The sequence below is a fragment of the Lissotriton helveticus genome, chromosome 4_1, assembly GCF_964261635.1.
Source record: "Lissotriton helveticus chromosome 4_1, aLisHel1.1, whole genome shotgun sequence".
NCBI lineage: Eukaryota > Metazoa > Chordata > Amphibia > Caudata > Salamandridae > Lissotriton > Lissotriton helveticus.
The window spans coordinates 1,846,347,963-1,846,366,794 of NC_136063.1; positions in this window are offsets into that span (position 1 = coordinate 1,846,347,963).

Sequence of the window (18,832 nt, forward strand, 5' to 3'; positions counted from 1 at the left end):
GTGTCTTATAGTGTGATATGCAGGTGAACACAATTAGCCACATTAGCCTCAGGTGTGTGATGTCAGCATGCATCCTACAGCCACAGGGATAGTCTAATGTTGACTCTGTCCCTCGACGGTATCACTCCTTCGGCTATCCACCGCTAAAACACTGCCAGCACAACTGTTATATCTAAATAGGCTTACGCAATCCCGCCACTCTGACAGTGATGGAGTAATGTTAGCCAGCAGAGGAGTCTACCGCATCGACGGTGGTAAACCATTTACGCAATGGATAACACTCTGTCGCTGCGGACGGTAGTTTAGCTAGCACACATTTAAATAGGAAGAGCACGAGTCCGTCATTTAGGCGGAGTACTTGTAAACTTTTCCACAAAGGGACGATGGGAGTCCCCCCAAGATCTAAATCAGGCAGTTAATGTTCAACCTACAATAAATATTTATAATAGTAGCAAGTGCATATCCTATCAAATTTTTAATCTTAGCCCTTTTCTTATCCCGCAGGTCCAACCTTTTCTATGAGATGCATGTATTCAGCATTCAGCATGAATATTCAGTGTCCTACACAAGCGCCATATTGGATTCACTTTATTGAGCTGAATCACGCTTTGGGGAGATCATGTGTAGCCATATCTTTACTACATGGGCACCTGTGTCGGGCTCTATTCTTGCATTTTTTACTGAGCTTTATACTATGTCTTCATATAAATGACTAATTTACTGACTTTTGCTTTTTGTGATGATTTTATGGCATGACACGGATGCCAACAATATGCAGATCTCCTTTATTGCCACAGCGCAGCAGTAACAATGAAGAGAATATAGAACTTCGAAACATTCCAAAGATTGTATATAATCCATGAGGACACAGCCATCTTCCTTTTTTGTTGCTGCTGCTCACACAGATAAGTACCCTCTTTCAATCGTGCTTATTCAGGTGCAGTAAACTCTTCCTTCCCCTCCGCGGTGCGCCTTCAATTGCATACCGGGGAGGGGCAAACATTTAATGAAAGCACCTTAGGAACGAGTAGAAAAACAACAAGGGACCCTAAACCTCAAGCAAGGATAAGGGGAACAACCCACCAGGGAGTTCAATCACAGAAAAAACATGAGAGGGAAGTTCCCATAACTCTAGAGGACTAAGCGTTCAAAATCATTTTGACAATTGCCCACAGAAAACTAATACGGTATCAAATCATTTTATTTAATATTCATGTGTTAATCACTAGAAAAACATTCATAAAAGGTTTTTTTCTTTTTCTTCAAATAGAATTTTTTCCAACATCCATAGAATACATAGCAAAATTAGCCCAGCACAGAAGGAGAAGAAACATTATATACAAAAAAAACACTCATACTTCCAGGCATACATACATACAGCCATCATCATATATCTCAAAACAGAACACTGTGAACACATTTAGAACCACAAAACATGAGAAAACGCCGACGCGCGTTTCGGAAACAGTGCCAGTATACAGTATTCCTTCATCAGGGCGCAGTAGAAGGTAGATTATATTCTCATTTCAATTTTGCTGGGCAATAAAATGCAGGGTGTAGCGTTTCTACAAGTTTCAGAAGAAGCAAGTCTAAATCCAGCTACAACCAGTCGATAGCAAAAAGTCCCCGAAAGGGATCACAAGAGGTGTTACCATCCGTGCTTGCAGGATTTTCGAGCAGGTTGAAATAATTCCCGTCTGTTAAAACATAAACAAGCATTGCAGATGGGTAAATGGAGCAGAGTAAATAATCCTCTATTTTAGCACGCTTGTTGCAAACTGTCGGGGAAGGAAAGTATCCAAACTGATATGGGTGGGCTGATGTAAACAAATAAGAAAAACTCCTGCTCAGGTACGCTATTTGCAAACTGTCAGGAGGGAGAAAAAGCACCTTAGGAACGACCACAAATGCAAGAGTAGTGTGTGGTTGTGCTGGTTACAACTCTCAACATTTGGCAGTTGATGCCTACTAACCCGATCGACACTCGACGAGGAGCAATTTCAATTGTGGACACTCCGCTCCTTCACAATTTCTGCATTAATTAGATACATTAACCCCTTTTTCAACTGATTGATCCTTGGGGTATATATAATATCAACCAAAAAAAAGGGAAATATTCTGCATACACTTACGGTCAGGGTAAATATCCATAAAAAAAATTATAATAAAAAAGGGGGGCAATCCCATAGAATTATTTTGACATAACTATACTTTATATAATGTCCTCTAACCCTGATACTACCCTAGAGGGCAAGTTAGAGTCAATGGTTTCTAAGGCCATGGATAAAGCTATGGACTTATTTAACGAAACCATTAATAAAAAATTGAAATGCTATCAATGGCATGGCCTTCCACTAGTTCTGCACACACATTTAGCGCAAAAGAAGGGGCAGTTAAGGTCCCAAAGAAAAGAGGCGCAAAAGAACCCCCTACCCAAACTTCAAAAAAGTCAAATAAATCAGGGAAAACGCATCAATCGTTGCAACAGACAGGCCCTGAGCCCCCCATACACATTGAAAGTGAAAAACAGGATGAAGCAGAGATAGATCTCTCATGTTCGTCACCCTTTGACTCCGACATCGAAGTCCAGGGAGACAAATCATTAGAAAACTCTGTAAGGCCTCAGGCTCCAAAATGAGCATCACTGATCCTTTCGGGGACAATATGTTTGACCCTCTTCTAATCAAACACCCCCTGTCCCCAGAGTGGCTATCATCTCAATATGTAGCAGATTATATTAGTTTCTGGCTAAGAAAGGAGATCCCGAAAGAAGTGAGATCTAGGCTGAGGTCGGAATGCCCTCGCCATTCCCTTCCAGACAAAATTGCTTAAACCCCTGAACTCGACCCTAAGGTCGTCGCTTTCATAGCGAAGGGCGCAAATGATCCAAGGAAAGGGATAGACAAAGGCATAAGGACATGCCGAGACCATCTCCTCGACATCATTGGCCCCATAGCCAACATTTTTGACCTGGCCGAAAATATCTATATTGATAGAACTCCTATTGACCCTAACGAGTTACGCGAGTGGGTCCAATGAACCATTTGCCTCCTTGACAATGCAAATACTGCCATTTCCAATGAACGCAGGAAGGGCATACTCCTTAAAATTGACCCTAAACTCATAGAACTAGCAAACAAGGATGGAGGAGCCACCTCACAGGGACTCCTGTTTTGAGAAGATTTCATCCGTGACATCGCTAAATATGTTGGGGCCTTTAACTCGATTCAAAAGTCACAAAGTGACATTAAAAAAGTCTTCCAAGACAACATTTTTTGAAGGGCCGGGAGAATGCGGGTCAGTTTCCTGGCCGTTGCCAGTCTAGCTCAAGACCCTTTCTGGGACGAGGATCTAGGTTCCAACAAACATCATTCTGTGGTAGCCAAATCTTCCACCCACAAAGGCAATGCAGCAGGGGAAGCCCATTTTGTGGCGAGAGAAGAAGCAGAGGATTCTCCACAGGTAGGAATATTAAAAGACCATTCAGATAGTCCCATAAAGGTGGGAGGGAGACAAGCCCTTTTCTCTGGGAACTGGACCTTGGTAATTCAAGACCAATGGGCTTTGGAAACTGTGAAGGGTTACAAAATAGAATTTACAGACATATCCTTTCAATCAAGGCCACTTCACGAAACAATCTTCTCTCAAGAACAAGACAACATTTTTGGAAGGACCTGAGAATGCAGGTCAGTTCCCCGGCTGTTGCCAGTCTAGCTCAAAACCCTTTCTGGGACGAGGATCTAGGTTCCAACAAACATCATTCTACGGGAGCCAAACCTTCCACCCACAGAGGCAACGCAACAGGGGAAGACCATTTCGTGGCGAGAGAAGAAGCAGAGGATTCTCCACAGGTAGGAATATTGAAAGACCATTCAGATATCCCCATAAAGGTGGGAGGCAGACTATCCCTTTTCTCTGGGAACTGGACCTTGGTAATTCAAGACCCATGGGTTTTAGAAACCGTGAAGGGTTACAAAATAGAATTTACAGACATTCCCTTTCAATCAAGGCCACCTCACAAAACAATCTTCTCTAAAGAACAGAGAAATTAGTATTTCAGGAGGTAAAGGATCTACTGGCAAAAGGGGCTATAATAGAGAGTTCAGAAACAGGTTTCATCAGCAATATATTCTTAGTAGAGAAGAAAGACAAGGGACAGAGGCCGGTCATAAACAAAAAGTCTCAATGGCTGGGTATCCTACCACCATTTCAAGATGGAGGGAATACACCTCCTAAGAGATGTCCTGAGAAAAGGGGATTGGCTTACATGTCTAGACTTAAAGGACGCCTACTTGACCATTCTAATTTGGCTCCCTCACAGGAAGTTCCTCCAATTCACTTGGGAGGGAAAACTTTGGGAATTTTGCACTCTCCCATTCGGACTATCTTCAGCCCCTTGGTGCTTCACCAAGGTCCTACATGCGGTTGTAGCGTGGCTAAGGGAAAGGGGTGTAGGACTAATAATTTATCTGGACGATATCCTTATCATGGGTCAGTCCAAGGCGACAGTCTCACGCCCTACAAAGCTTACTATCCGCCTTCTGGAACATCTAGGCTTCATCATAAATGCCAAGAAATCTTGCACTCCCCAAGCCAGGAAACTCAATTCCCGGGCTTCATGGTAAACACAGTGTCTGCAGAACTGAAGTTACCAAGAGAAAAGATCAAGAAACTCAGAAAGAACTCAAAAAGATACTTTCTTTGGAAGTCTTTCCCTTGAGACTTTTAGCCAGGATCCTGAGTCTCCTCTCCTCAACCATTCAGGTGATCTTTCCGGGCGCTTTACTCTACAGGGCCCTGCAGAGACTCAAAGCGAAAGCTCTGAAATCGACTCGCTCTTGTTCTCAGATGACTTCCTTGGAACAAGGACTCGAGGAAAGAACTATCCTGGTGGCTGAAAAATGCAGAAGCCTGGAATGGCAAAGCCATCTTTGGGGAATCCCCAGATTTGATGATAGAATCAGATGCGAGTCTAGAGGGTTGGGGTGACACATGTGGCGATTTTTCAACAGGAGATCGGTGAACATGCGAGGAGAAGAAACTACACATCAACTGCTTTGAACTACTTGCAGGTTCCTTGCGATTCGAAGCTTCACCCAGAAGTCATTGAAATGCTGTATAATGTTACGCATGGACAATGTGTCTGCAGTGAAATACGTCAACAAGATGGGGAGACTACATTCAAAGGGACTGACTGAAATAGCGAAGCTTTTCTGGGACTATTGCATGAACAAGGGACTGTCCGTCAAAGCGGAACACATCCCTGGTTTAAACAATGGGGTAGCGGACTGGTTCTCCAGGAATCTCAAAGACTCTAGCAAGTGGAAGTTACACAGGGAGATATTTTTATATTCCAAGACAAATGGGGCCCCTTCGGGACCGAACTTTTCACAGACAAAGTGAACGCTAAAATGTTGCCGGTACAATCAGATTATGGTGGTGATAACCCCCTTCTGGAGGTCTCAGGCATGGTTTCCTGTCATCTTGGAGATGAACACGGACTTCCCAATTCTGATACCACCTTTCAGACAGCTACTCCTGGGTCCTCTGGGTAAATCACATCCTCTCTTAGACCAAGGCCTGTTAGTCCTGACGGCATGGAAGATTTCAGGTGACAATGGCAAATCCCTGGCCTTTCGCACAATGCTTTCCAACTCATATCTGGATCTTGGGTATCTGGAACAAGGAAGGCATATTGACTGGCATGGAACAAATGGGTTCGCTGGTGTCTTCAATGACACTACGATCCTGTTTCAACTGATTTAGTTCATGTAGTTAATTTTCTTTCTGAATTCTTTGCTTTCGGCCTTAGTTACAGAACTGTTAATGTCTATAGGTCAGCAATATATGCAGGACATTCCTTAATCAATGGTGTGTCAGTGGGTCAAAACCTTTTAACAAAAAAGATTATGAGAAGCATGCGGGGTCTCAATCCTCCAACTCCTAAATATAACACCTTATGGGACGTTAGAAACATATTACAACTTATTTCCTCTTGGGGAGATAACGTTAACCTCTCTCTCAAACTTATTTCTTATAAGCTTACTGTGCTACTTTGTTTGGTGTCCTTCAGACGAACCTCAGATGTCAAGGCTCTGGACGTTACCAGCAGGGCCTATCAGCCTGAGGGAGTTTGCTTTTACCTTAAGAAAAGGACCAAACCGATGTCATCCTCTATCTATTATCCTTTCTTTTTCCTGAATGAAAGTTTGTGTGTTGTCAAATGTCTTAAAGAATATGAAAAGAAAACGGTAAGTTTGCGAGGAACTGAAACACAACTATTGATCTCTCACAGATCTCCTCACAAAGCAGTTTCATCTCCCACGCTTGCGAGATGGGTCAAAGAAGTGATGAGTGAAAGTGGTGTTGATACTTCTATTTTTGGTGCACACTCGCTTAGGGGTGGATCAGCTTCTAAAGCTTTGATGTTAGGTGGAAGGCTGCAAGATATTCTAAGAGCCACTGACTGTTCAAATGAGAGTATGTTTAAAAAATGTTACTTTAGACCAATCAATATTGTGATTGACAACATACTTAGTTCACTTTAAACTTGCATAATGTTGGCCTCCGTGTCATGACATAAAATTTTGATATTTACAGCCTGCTAGGCAGAAAGTCTGGATTTTATTAAGGACACGAGGCTAAGATTATCCCTTCACTAATTACCTTCCCTAAGGGTTTTATCATTTGAGATTTTGTGTCTCTTTTCCTTTTCAGAATAAGATATCTACAATTGCTTAATGGAAATGACTCATTCAACGTAATAACTAAAGTTTGTTTTGCTGAGTTTATCCTTTTTCGTTTGCAGCATTGGACAAAGAAGGAAGATGGCTGTGTCCTCGTGGATTATATACTATATTTGGAATGATTTGAAGTTCAATATTCTCTTCATTGTTACTGCTGAGCTTTGGCAATAAAGGAGATTTGCATAATCTTAGCCTCCGTGTCCTTAATAAAATCCAGATTTTCGGCCCAGTACGCTGTAAAAAATGTAAATGTTACCCTGAAATAAGCCTTTGTGGTTTTATTATAATAATATTTACTCATATTTTATTACTACTATATTATTATTAAGGGTGGACAGTAAACTCCACTCTGCTGGCAGAGTTTGTGGAGTTTTTCTGCTCTGCACTCTGTTTGGAACACGGATATCAGGAAAAACTCCGCTAACCACCGCAGGGCGAAATTTACCGGTGCCCACACCTAAAAACCTTATATTGCTGGTGTTGGTGCTGGTGCTGGTTAACACACATAAATGAAAACGCCTGTTGATACAAGCAAACGCCTCCAGTGTAGAACTCAGCTGACATGTTAGTTGCAGTTAAACCCTGAGACTGTCAAAGAACCCGGCATGGACTTCCCATACATACCAACTCCTAACAAAGTCTCCTCTCACCAGTATAAGCATTACTTGATAAGAGGTAGTGAGGACGGAACACGCAAAAGCACTTGTGGACTCCACAGCCTATTACCACTTCAGAATTCTGTATGACGCAGTGGGAATTGGCAGGGTGCCCCAACTCTCCAATCCTAGATTGCCTTACACATTATCAGCACTGGCTTGTCCCGGAAGACTGCCAGATATATTCAACACACAGTTGGATTGGTTGTTATGCGACCCGGAAGCCTTTCAAAATTACTGCTAATTGACAAAGATAATACAAGATAGAGGAAATACGGAGTCGTACGAGATGCTGAATTCATGGATGGTCTATCTAAGTAGCTGACAGGTGGCCATCGCACTTAGCGGTATAAAGGACTAATATAAAAGTTTTTTGTTCATTATATTTTTGGAAACAACTGCAATTAAAAAAGTTTTTTTCATTGTGGTAAGAATGGAACGTATCCTTGTGATATAAAGGCTTTGATAGGAATGGAAAACAAAGTAGTACTAGCAATGAAGGTGATATGCATTGCTTGGGCAGGTTTCCTAAGCAAAGGACTGTCTTGTACCTGACAAAGAGAAACCTCTGGATGGCAGAGAATCCAAAGGAAACTGGTTGTTTTGTGCAGCATGCAGAGTCCTGTAGAAATTGCATAAGATCCATTGAGCTATAAAGGCGTGATGAAAAAAGTCATCAGGCCGGTAGTGTCACAGGGTGAAATCCGTGGTCACAAAGTTTATGTTGCACATCTGTGGGCCAGACTTCCCGTTGCGGAAGGCACCTAATTTAATAACAGAGAGTGTCACTCAGTGTTACTTCATTCTTATGACAATTCATACCTGACCAGACAATAACCATTAATAAATAATAGATTCATTGCTGCTGTTATGGAAAGAGTCTCATTCTTTTTTATTTAGTGAAGGCAACTTTCCAGCAACAGAATCCCGTATCCCCCGTGGTTCTGAAAACTCATTCACACCCATCTCGGTGTATGCAATTTTGAAATGTCTTGTTCGATAATTTTACCTTGAAAAAATAAACAGTACATGCATGTACTTGTGCATATTTCCAGTTCCAATGTCTTCATTTGGACTGTGATGGAAATGTGGAATACCAGCGTGTCCAAGATTTTTCCAGTGTTTATCATCCTCAAACACTCTTCGACCTGTGTAGTGCTTTGTGTTCAGTCAATTATCCATGTATCACACATATGACTCATATAATCAGGCATGCAGATTACTATGGTACAATAAAGCTCCAAAGCATTTTCCTAGTCTGGAATTCTCACAAGACTACTGGCAGTGGCAAAAAATACAGGATGACTACTTGCCTGTTTTCTAAAATCCACTAGCTTGATATGGAAGCAGAGCCTCCCAGGAAGATCCCCGAGATTCATATGGAGGGAAAGGCTGGTCTGTCATGGACGTGGCCTACAGGACCTTCAATGTAGCATGTTTCCGGTTTAATATGCATATATGTGTATATATATGATGTATGTGTCACATGTGGTAACAATTCTAGGAACATGAATGGCAATTATTAAAAGTAATACTACTAGTAATAATAGAATTTGTGCATACTACTTGGCAGCAGTGTCACTCTTGCTGGCAGAAAAGAACTGAGTGTGAGGGACTGGAAAGGGTGAAAGGCTGAAACAGACCAGCCTATATTCGAACTTGTGACCATAGCACTATCTCAGAGAAAGGCCACAGCCATCAGCAGTTTTATTCAAATAAAAAATCGAGCAGAAAGCCGTCCTTTCTGCAGCATCCGTCTGAGCTATTACTCCTGCAGCTCCAAATCACATCAAGCCGAACAGCTGTCCAACTGTAGAAATGAAAAAACAACTACGAAGTGGCGGAACTCCGCGGAATCTCGCAGGGTTTTTGACGGTCTCTGCGGAATTCGGTGGCGCAAAACTCTGCGAGTTCCGCCCATCCCTATTTTTAATCCATTTTCATTGTATAGCCTAATGTGCTTTGCAGCTTGCATCATAATTATGTTGACGAAATCAGGTTGAGGGGCAAGTGGGGGATTAACAATCCTCCAGGCCTCAGAAGCTATTTAATTTGACATAACAAAGAAAAAGCGCCATCACTTGCTCCAGCATGTTCCATGAAAGAACAAGCCTGGAGAGAGAAGCAGTCACAGGAACACAGGCACAAGTCTTTTGTATACCCTGGTAAATTGGGTAAAATCGGAAAACTCACTCAGCTACTGTAGGTCGACATATGCAAATTTTGCCCAACTATTTTGGCATTATAAAAAATGCACCCACAGCTAATCAGTGGTATTTAATGCAGTAGTTACAGACAGTGAAACGGTTTCTTTAGTTTATTTAATTTATACTTTGTGCCATTCTCTTAGCCACTCGGAGTGCAATTAGGAAGCTTTTATGGGGATAAGGTTGACTAGTGCTCAACAATGTATGTCATCGGGGGCAAATGATGCATAAAAACACCCGCTATCCTTGCCACTTAAAAAAATCCACATCCATGCACTAGCAAGTAGGTCATTAATGAGCTGTGCTGGAACTAAAGTTATATCAGTTGAAGAGAGAGTGTTCAGCTCAATCGAGTAAAGACCCGTTTGTGCTAACGTGTAAAGCCAGCAGTTCAATTACCATGGTCACTTAATATGAGTTTTTCCAAAGGGTGCTAGCTGTTTATCAGCTTGACAACATGTGTCACATTATAAGTATACCATTCGGTCTTCAGGCACTCATCCCTCTTCCTTGGGTTACATCCCTATCCACTGTAATTTCCAAATGGGTCTGCATGGTTTGCCTTGAATTTGCAATTGGTTTACTTGTCTCGTGTAACCTTCACTGCCGCTGTCTTGCACAGCAATGGGGGAAAGGAGACTGGTAAACCATAGGAACCAGTCCATCTTTCCTATGTGGGTGCAAATCTTTATCCCGGTGTAAACTTCCTTTTGTGCCAACAGTAGGGTTATAGTTCTGCCCCCAAATTGCACTTACTGGAGGGTTTTGCCTGCATGAATTTCATCAGGTAAAGCACAAATCCTACAAACACATAGTACACATTCAGAGTTTGTGGAATGGAGAATACTATTCTCCTGATGGTAAAGCCATTACTGCCAATCCAATGCAGCAGTCACAGCAAGAGGATAGCATTGTAAACTGGTTTTGGAAATCAGGCTCTATTGGCTCTAGTCTGTTGGATGATTTGGGATAGCTAGAATGTGCTCAATCCTAGTAGAGGATTGCAATTTAGCATAAGTTAGGTCAATCATGAACTTATTCTAGAACATTAATATGCAGACGGTGAGTTATATGCCCTTTTGAGAGGTGGTACAAACACTCCTTGTGTGATTTTCACACACAGGGTTCACATAAGGTCTGCAGCAGCAGGTTTGTAGAATATTTGTGCGGAGGTACTCTGTCTTTGTAATCTCCCGTGTTTGCAGTTTGAAGCTCATGGAAACTTTGAACTTCATGGAAAACGTATGGAAGGAACCTGCTCACCTTTTGGTCTTAATTAAAGAGTGGGTGCAAGTATTGTGGCAGAAACCTCTAGCAACACCTTGCAGCACCTTGCTGCGCATAGCATTCCATCATTACACTACCCCAAAAAATATCTCTGTCCTCTTCTGCTTCGATTATCTTTTTGTTCTCTGTAATGTTTTGATAAGTTATTCTCCATGTAGGAGTTTCTATCAGAGCCTATAACTTCCCATTCTCCGAGTTGATTTCCCTTTGAACGTGTTCTCTTTGTCAAAATTGCTTGAATGACAGGTGTATTCATGTCAGTGTTCTTTCTGGCTTGAATCTTGCCAAAATGCTGGGATGGTGAATAACACAAACATTTCAACTTTCTCGTGCTTGTGGATGTGGTTTATATATAATCAAGCATTACTTGAAAAGGCAAAGCGAAGCCCTGATTTAGAGAAAGGTGAGCGACCGACAGTCCCCAGGCAAGTCAAGCTTTGGTCTCTGCTCCCCGGTGAACTACTTACTGCCACTTGTCATATTCAAAGATCCCTGCCAAGCAGAAGGGGCTCTTGCTGCTTTCAGTTGACCCAATGCTGACTTCACATCTGGGCTTTCATAGATCAAGATAAAGTAAACGGGTATTTAATTAAAAATGTTAAACCATACCAGTGCACTTCCTGGTAAGAAGATATAGCATTTTAATTACCACAAGCCTGATTAATCACAATGGAAACAAGCATTTGCAATGCAATAGGTCTGACATTTTCAAAAATTTGACATATTGGTATTGTAAATGACAATGCCTTTTATCATTGCAGGTTTTTTAAACACATAAATAAAACGCTTTGTCATTTACAATGTCAATAGCTCAAAATCTCGCAAATGCGAGACCTATTGCATTGCAAATGCTTGCTTTCTCTGGAGGCGACCAGTAGACTTGGGATGGAGGCCACTCAGTTGATCGAGCAGACAGAGCAGACTGATACAACAGCATCAACTGCTGTACATGCTTTCTGTCTCACTGCAGAAAATGGTCCACCCTCTAGCAGCAGTTCATATGTCCGACACACAACTTGTGCAGCTGGCTATAGGCACACCCACCTGTTACAACCTCGGCCTACTGACCAATGGGAGTGGGCAAAATAATTTCACGTGCAGTAGTGCTTTGGGCTTCATGGGGTGTCTTGTAACTGGATGACTAGTGCTGCAGTCATTCAACTGCAACAAACAACAGCGTGTTGTGTTGAATGCTAAACTTAATCTCAGCCACTGGTAATTGCTCAGGCTTTATTACAACCATCGTTTCCCACAGATTATTCCTCTCCAGACAGAAATAACCAATATGCTAATCAGTTCTACTTCAATAGGAAAACTGAAGTCCGAACTGCGGGGCCCTTCCAAATAGGAACTCAACTAACCCTAAACAGTTTTCGAACTACTTGGGCCTCATCAATGAGGTGCATCTTGGCATGGTAGTTTGGGCTGGACTGTTCTTATTAGAGAAGGTAGAAGACAAATTTGTGCAAGGCTGATCTCTGTTTATGGAGGGATAGTGGGCAATATAATGACTGTCTGCAATGAGTCCTGATAAATTGCCATTGTCTGAGGTGAAATCCAACATTCGAGCCATAACTTTTCTGTTTTTCTAAGTCATTCAATTAGAAAGAATCTCTTTCACGACAAGCAGCATCTCCTGCTCTTGTTCTGTCTGCACTGAACTCTGAGTGAACTGGGAAGGCAGTCCACACCCTTGAAAACACTCAACAGATCCAATCTCACCAACTGAAATTGTGTTATACCTGACCTTTGTTGATTCAGGGATCTGTGTTCTGTGTCACGTTCCAAACTTACATCCCTGCCAGAATGGATGCAAACCAGTGCAACTTTGAGACCATTCCACCTCTTGGCCCCAGTGTCACTACACTAGCTTCCCATATGTCAACACCTCAGCAAAAAGAACAATGACCAGCTTCTATGTGAAATTAACATTTCATGCATGGTGTTAGATCTGGGGGTCCGTAGTTGGCAATGGTATTCACCTTTGTCCAAATAGGGACCCTTAGTTCTAAGTCAGGATAAGGGTATTACACTCCTAAATAACCCCTGCTCAACCCTTGGTAGCTTGGCACGAGCAGACAGGCTTATCTCAGAGGCAGTATGTTAACCCCTCCCACGCACCTGATGAGCTCAGCTCGTCATGAGCCACGGTTCTCATGTGCTCATGACGAGCTGAGCTCGTCATAACCGTTAGATCTCTCGCACACTGGGCAAATTCCCCTGCTGTGCGAGTGTTCTAATGAAACAGGTGCGGACATGACGAGCTCAGCTCGTCATGACCTCACGAGAACTGCGCCCCCCCTCCCCCCAGCATGGCAGGGGAATGATCCCAGCAGCCAAGGGGTTAAGCATTTGTGAATATACACAGTAATACAGTAAAAACACTACAGATGGTCACAACACAGGCAGCAGCGGTCCGTGGAGGGAGTTACGGTGGGGCAGGGAGGCGGGGAGGGGGAGGGGCAGGGTGGAGGGTGATAAAAACCGGCATATGGATAATTACAGGTAAGTACACAATTTAATTAATAAAACGAATTTCGTAGCGCACACTGCACGCTGCGACGCTGTAGCAAACAAGCCCACCAGCAGCATTTGATTTACAAGCCCTGGCCACTCATGTTGCATTGGCTAGGGTCTGACAAGTAAATCAAATAACCCAATCATGGAGTCACTAATCAGTACATCAATTTAACATACGGAGAAATTGCACTGTGGCACTGAATAGCAGTGGCACAGTGCCTAAAGCATATACCAGCAAAAACATAGCAAAAACAGAGGAGGCAATCAGTAAAAAATGGAAGGGAGACTCACACCAATGATGCCAGGTCTTACACATGGCTTATGTCAGTCTTTCACTGCTCGATATTTGTATGCATTTTCCTCTGCTTCTTCCACAGTGGACTCGACAACATATGCTTCACGAATTGCACTGAGATTCTACATCAAACACTTAGGCTGTGTTAACCAAGTAAAGAACCAAAAGGTTTCTCTCTGCACCCAGAAAATGGCTAGCTGGTACCCTTTCTTACCGGGATTTAGCAAGATTAACATTTGATGGAAGCTGATTATAGTTTTGGGGCATTACCAGACCACTGACAAGTGAGCACAAAACTTTCATGAACTCTTTCGAAGACACCCAAACACTCCTCTACTGAATAACATTGAATGGAGGGCTCTATGTTATTACATGTCTTACTGCATTAGTGGCATATTTGTATTTTGTGCTGTATCTTGGCTTTAGAAGTTACTAAGACCTGTTCCTAATTATTGCCCCGCCTGTAAAAAAAATCGATTATTTTTTAATGACAGAGCTTTGAGTGCATTAATTATGTTCATTTACTCGTGCCACACGAGAATTGAGTTTGTAACTCTCCATAACGTTTGGAAAAAGATTCACACCTGCTCAGTCTGCAATTCTTTGAGAATCAAATCTGCAAAGGTGCTAACTTAATTAGTAAGTTGCAGTGCCATGGCACCCGAGGCTTTAGACAATGGACACTGACCAGTAACCACTCACTTCTGAATAAGCAGAAGAAAAGGCCAGTCAAGGGGTCAGACAAGCACTGTGGCATGAAATCAACTTAAACTGTATCCACATCAGAACACCGGAACAAATGTGTCGCTAATAACTTTAATTTATTCATAAAGTCCTTTAAAACGATTCAACTTATGAATCTATGAGGTCGCCAATGGAACATATTACTGCAACTTGTGCAAAAGTAAACAAATAGAAAAAAATTAATTTCTTTACTTTTTCAACAATCGCGGCACCCGTGCTTTATATTTAACCATGTTAAAAGAACGCGCAGGTGCCGCTATTGCTGCAAAAATAAAGAAATAGAAAAAAATCTATTTCTTTACTTTTTCAACAATCGTGGCACTCGTGCTTTAGCTTAACATGGATAAAGGTAAAGCGTGTGTGCGGCCAATGTGAAAAAAAGTAAACAAATAGAGAGCTTGGTGACGATAAGACTGCCATTTTAGGTTTCGGGGTAATGCATTTCATTTGTTATCTGTCTCGGCCAGACTTTTGAGTGATTGTAAACCCTGGTCCCTCAGAGAGGTCTTGAGACATTGTGTAGAAAAAAACTGTTGCTGCTTGCTTATATTTGCATTGCGCTTCGCGACCGAATGAAAAAAAGAAAGTGCTTACCAACTAAATTGAAGGAGACAGTGTAACACTGCAAGTAAACAATCCAGTCCTGATGGACCCAAAAGGAGACAGGGGGGTAAGCCAGCGCTTACCATGGGCGATGACAATAGCCAATATAAAATATGGGCGGGTCTTCCACACCACTTCTAAAAAATACCCTAATACAGCTTGCCTTGCACATCGATGAACGCATGCCCTGCAACGCTAGGAATGGGTGTCTGCTGTCTTCACAGTCCTTTTCAAGGAGTTTCAAAATCAGCTTTGCCTTTCTTTGTGAATAGTTTGCGCTGCGTTAGATTCGTGGATCAGTCAAAACATAAAACTCAGAGCCATATTATCAAGACTGGGCGATAAAATTATCGCCACTTTATCGGCAGGAAACTGCCGCTACAGTGGCGATAATGGGCTTGATAATATGCACTTGTGAATTCCCATAGAAACCCAGGTTAGACATCTCAGCTGGGCTTCTATGGGAAATCTAGGGCATATTATCAAGCCCATTATCGCCACTTTAGCGGCAGTTTCCTGCCGATAGAGCGGCGATAATTTTATCGCCCAGTCTTGATAATATTCCCCTCAGTTCATGTTACACAGCAGTTGGTGCACAAAAACCCGACATAAATAAAGTGCCTCCGGGGTGTCTAGTGTCCCTCTCACCTCATGGACAAGCTGGAGGCACACTGAAGGTGAATGAAAAGATGCTTGCTTTCACTTTCGTATTGTACAACATTTTTATTCTAAATCACAAGCACACAGAGGTGATGCAACCTGCAAAGTGTTTACAGCGTGCTTTTTTTTAATAAATTAAAATATAATTGATTCACGTATCATCATACAGCTCCACTTACCTTGCAGTTACGTTTTTCAGATAGGTACAATCTCTTATCGAACTGTTATAAATTAGTGGGCCTCTCTGCGCGATTAAATGAAACAGTGATCTGTCTATTATAACCTCGAGATAGAAGCAGAGATTGCATTCCTGTTATGCTGTGTTTAAAAATACATGTTAGGTGCAACTGTCTTTGATTAAAAATGTTTCTTTTGTTACTGAATTGCTCCTAAAAGCTTGATATGTGATAGGGCAATTAAACGCCTTAATTGACCTTGCCTGGTAATTTCACTTGAAGAAAATGAAAAAAAAAGAAGCTGACTAGAAAAGTGTGTCAAAAAGATTTTAAAATATGCATAAAAATCACATGCAGTTATTTGCTTTCCTTGTTGATGAATAACTTTGGGGCATCTCTTCTGCTTTTCTCAGACCGTAGTATACGTACACAATCATTTCTCCCAACTGTAATAAAGCCAGAGACGGGGCATATTAACCTCAAAAAGCCCTGCTTTCTGGTTAATGGAATTCTTGCGTTTGGTTCTCGTCTGGTAATCAACTTGCATTGTAAGCAGCAGAATTTGCTTGTCTCTTTAACACTTGGCCAATCAGTCTAGTGCCACTCAGCCTGAGTGCTAATCAGAAAAAATAAATGCCCTGACAATTGCCATCCATTTCTTGCAGAAAGCCAATCTGCAGAGGTGCCAGTGTCACTTTTGTTGGAGACTCATTCTAAAGATCAAGTATTGTCAATTTCCTAATCATCTCTTTAATAAAGGAAATGGAAACTTTGTCATTTTAAATCAGTCAATGCATGGTAAAACTGGTAGATAAAATTATTTGTTGTCACTGAAAGCGTATTTAGATTTTTGGGGGGTTCACCTTATATAAATAAACTGTTATTCATGTAGGTTTCTTAATAGACTCCAGAGAAATGAAAATATTACATTATAGAAAGAATAAACAGCAAATGAAATTCACTTTATCTTCGTTGGTGCCCTTCCATGAATAGGCCATTGGGGAGGAGCTATGGCTTGTTCAACATTGTCATTTTTTGTACTAATCCATAATTCAGAACTAATCTGTATCCTCTCCATGCGCAGACTGTAAAATGCATCTCGATTAGTTTCAGTGAAAGTCGGTAACTCGCATTAGAAGATGCCCTGTTTTCCAAATACCAACCTCCACAGATCCGATTCCTTATGTGTGCGAAACACGGGGACGAGCGATGTATTTACTGCCCCGAAAATTTCTACAATCTTGAGGTGTGGTATTTGGAGGAGAGGTAAATACCGCCTATTGCATTTTTCTGCCATGGAAATTAGTCATTACACGACGATCTGATTTTTATTGCATTATATTCTGCATGTTTCACCGTTCTGAAGGCATTTCCTGATATATTTCACCATTTGTTTCCCACGGAAGTATGTCAGAGGAAAACAGTAGATTGTGACAATTACCGCACAACCCAGAATTCTGATCTCAGTTCAAACACCTGTTTTTGCAGGCATTACGATTTGACCCATAATACATAAACATATCCCTTATGTTTAATTCCTGATGCTAGCCAGGGCCAACTCAATTATGCGATTCTGTACCCTCAGCAACTATTATGGATTCACCACACTTGCCACATAATACACCATCTGCGACATGATTTGCAGATTAAAAACAAAACAATTGTTTATACCTCTAAGGGATGGAAGTTTCCTAAAAAGTGCGTCCCACATCGAGCTGCACTGTGGCAGGCCTTAGTAAAGGTTAACGCACTGCCTTTCAGTTGCTGATTGCTACGTTCAGGAATTTAACTGGTACAAATTAAGTCATACTTTTGCTCAGGCAACAATAATGTCCCTTAAAATGACCAAATAATAAACTAATACAGGTGAAGAATGAGCCACATTATCAATGGCGGCTCCTCAAGGGAGTGCTGCGGGGCAGTGGGGCGGGGCTTGGGAGGGGCTGGGAGGGGGGTATTGGGCCGAACGGAGTTAAGTAAATAAATAAATCAATCAAACGAATTACATTGCACGTGCTGCAACGCTGTAGCAAACAATGTTATTTAATGTCAATAGAAAAGTGCAAAAATATAAAGCTACCTACCCTATACTAACTATTCTAACCTAACCTACACTATCTTATCTTACCTAGTATCTAAAACTACCTTAACTTAACCTATCTTACCCTACACAGTTAGCATGACATAATAAACATCAACCCACACCCCTCCTAAAACACATCTTTACACAAGGACAACACAAACTACACATAAACATCAACTAACTACACATAGAATTACAAACAATTGTTTATTTTTTGTCTTTTTTCAAATATTTATATACTGATTGTCTTTTTTTATATATGAAAAACATCAACCCCACCCCAAAAAACTAAAAGTACACTTACTCACTACAAATCTAATCCACCCTTACAAAACCACTATCCCTACACTATCACTACACTAACCTAAACTTAGCTTTAAAAACATTAGGTACAACCTTTAAAAGTATATACAGGGGGAAAGGTAGAAAAGCTCCCTGTGGAAATGTTCACGTGGGTCTTCCAACTGCCTGCTGGGTCTCAAGTAGGAAAGTCAAAGCTTGGTCCATTATGTTTCCTAATACTGCTACACGTAACTTCGAATCTGAAATGACCCTCCTCCGGTCCACTTCAAAAGAGCTAGGTCTTACTGTGTCCTGAGGTGTGGGTCCAGGTGGTAGTGATGGCCCGCTGGTCGTGGTACTAGTGTCCTGGCGGTATCTTTGCTGGAATGTCTATTCCTATGCTTTTCAAGGGTATGAGGTCCAAGTGGAAAATGTTGTCACTTGCCCTGAGCCTTCTCTTCCTCCTACCTTCTCCTCATGACTCCGTGTGCCTTTGCAACATGTCTGAAGTGGTGGTAGCGGTCCTTCCTTTTGTCGTGCTGCCTCAACTGCACTGGGGCCATGTTGTCTGTG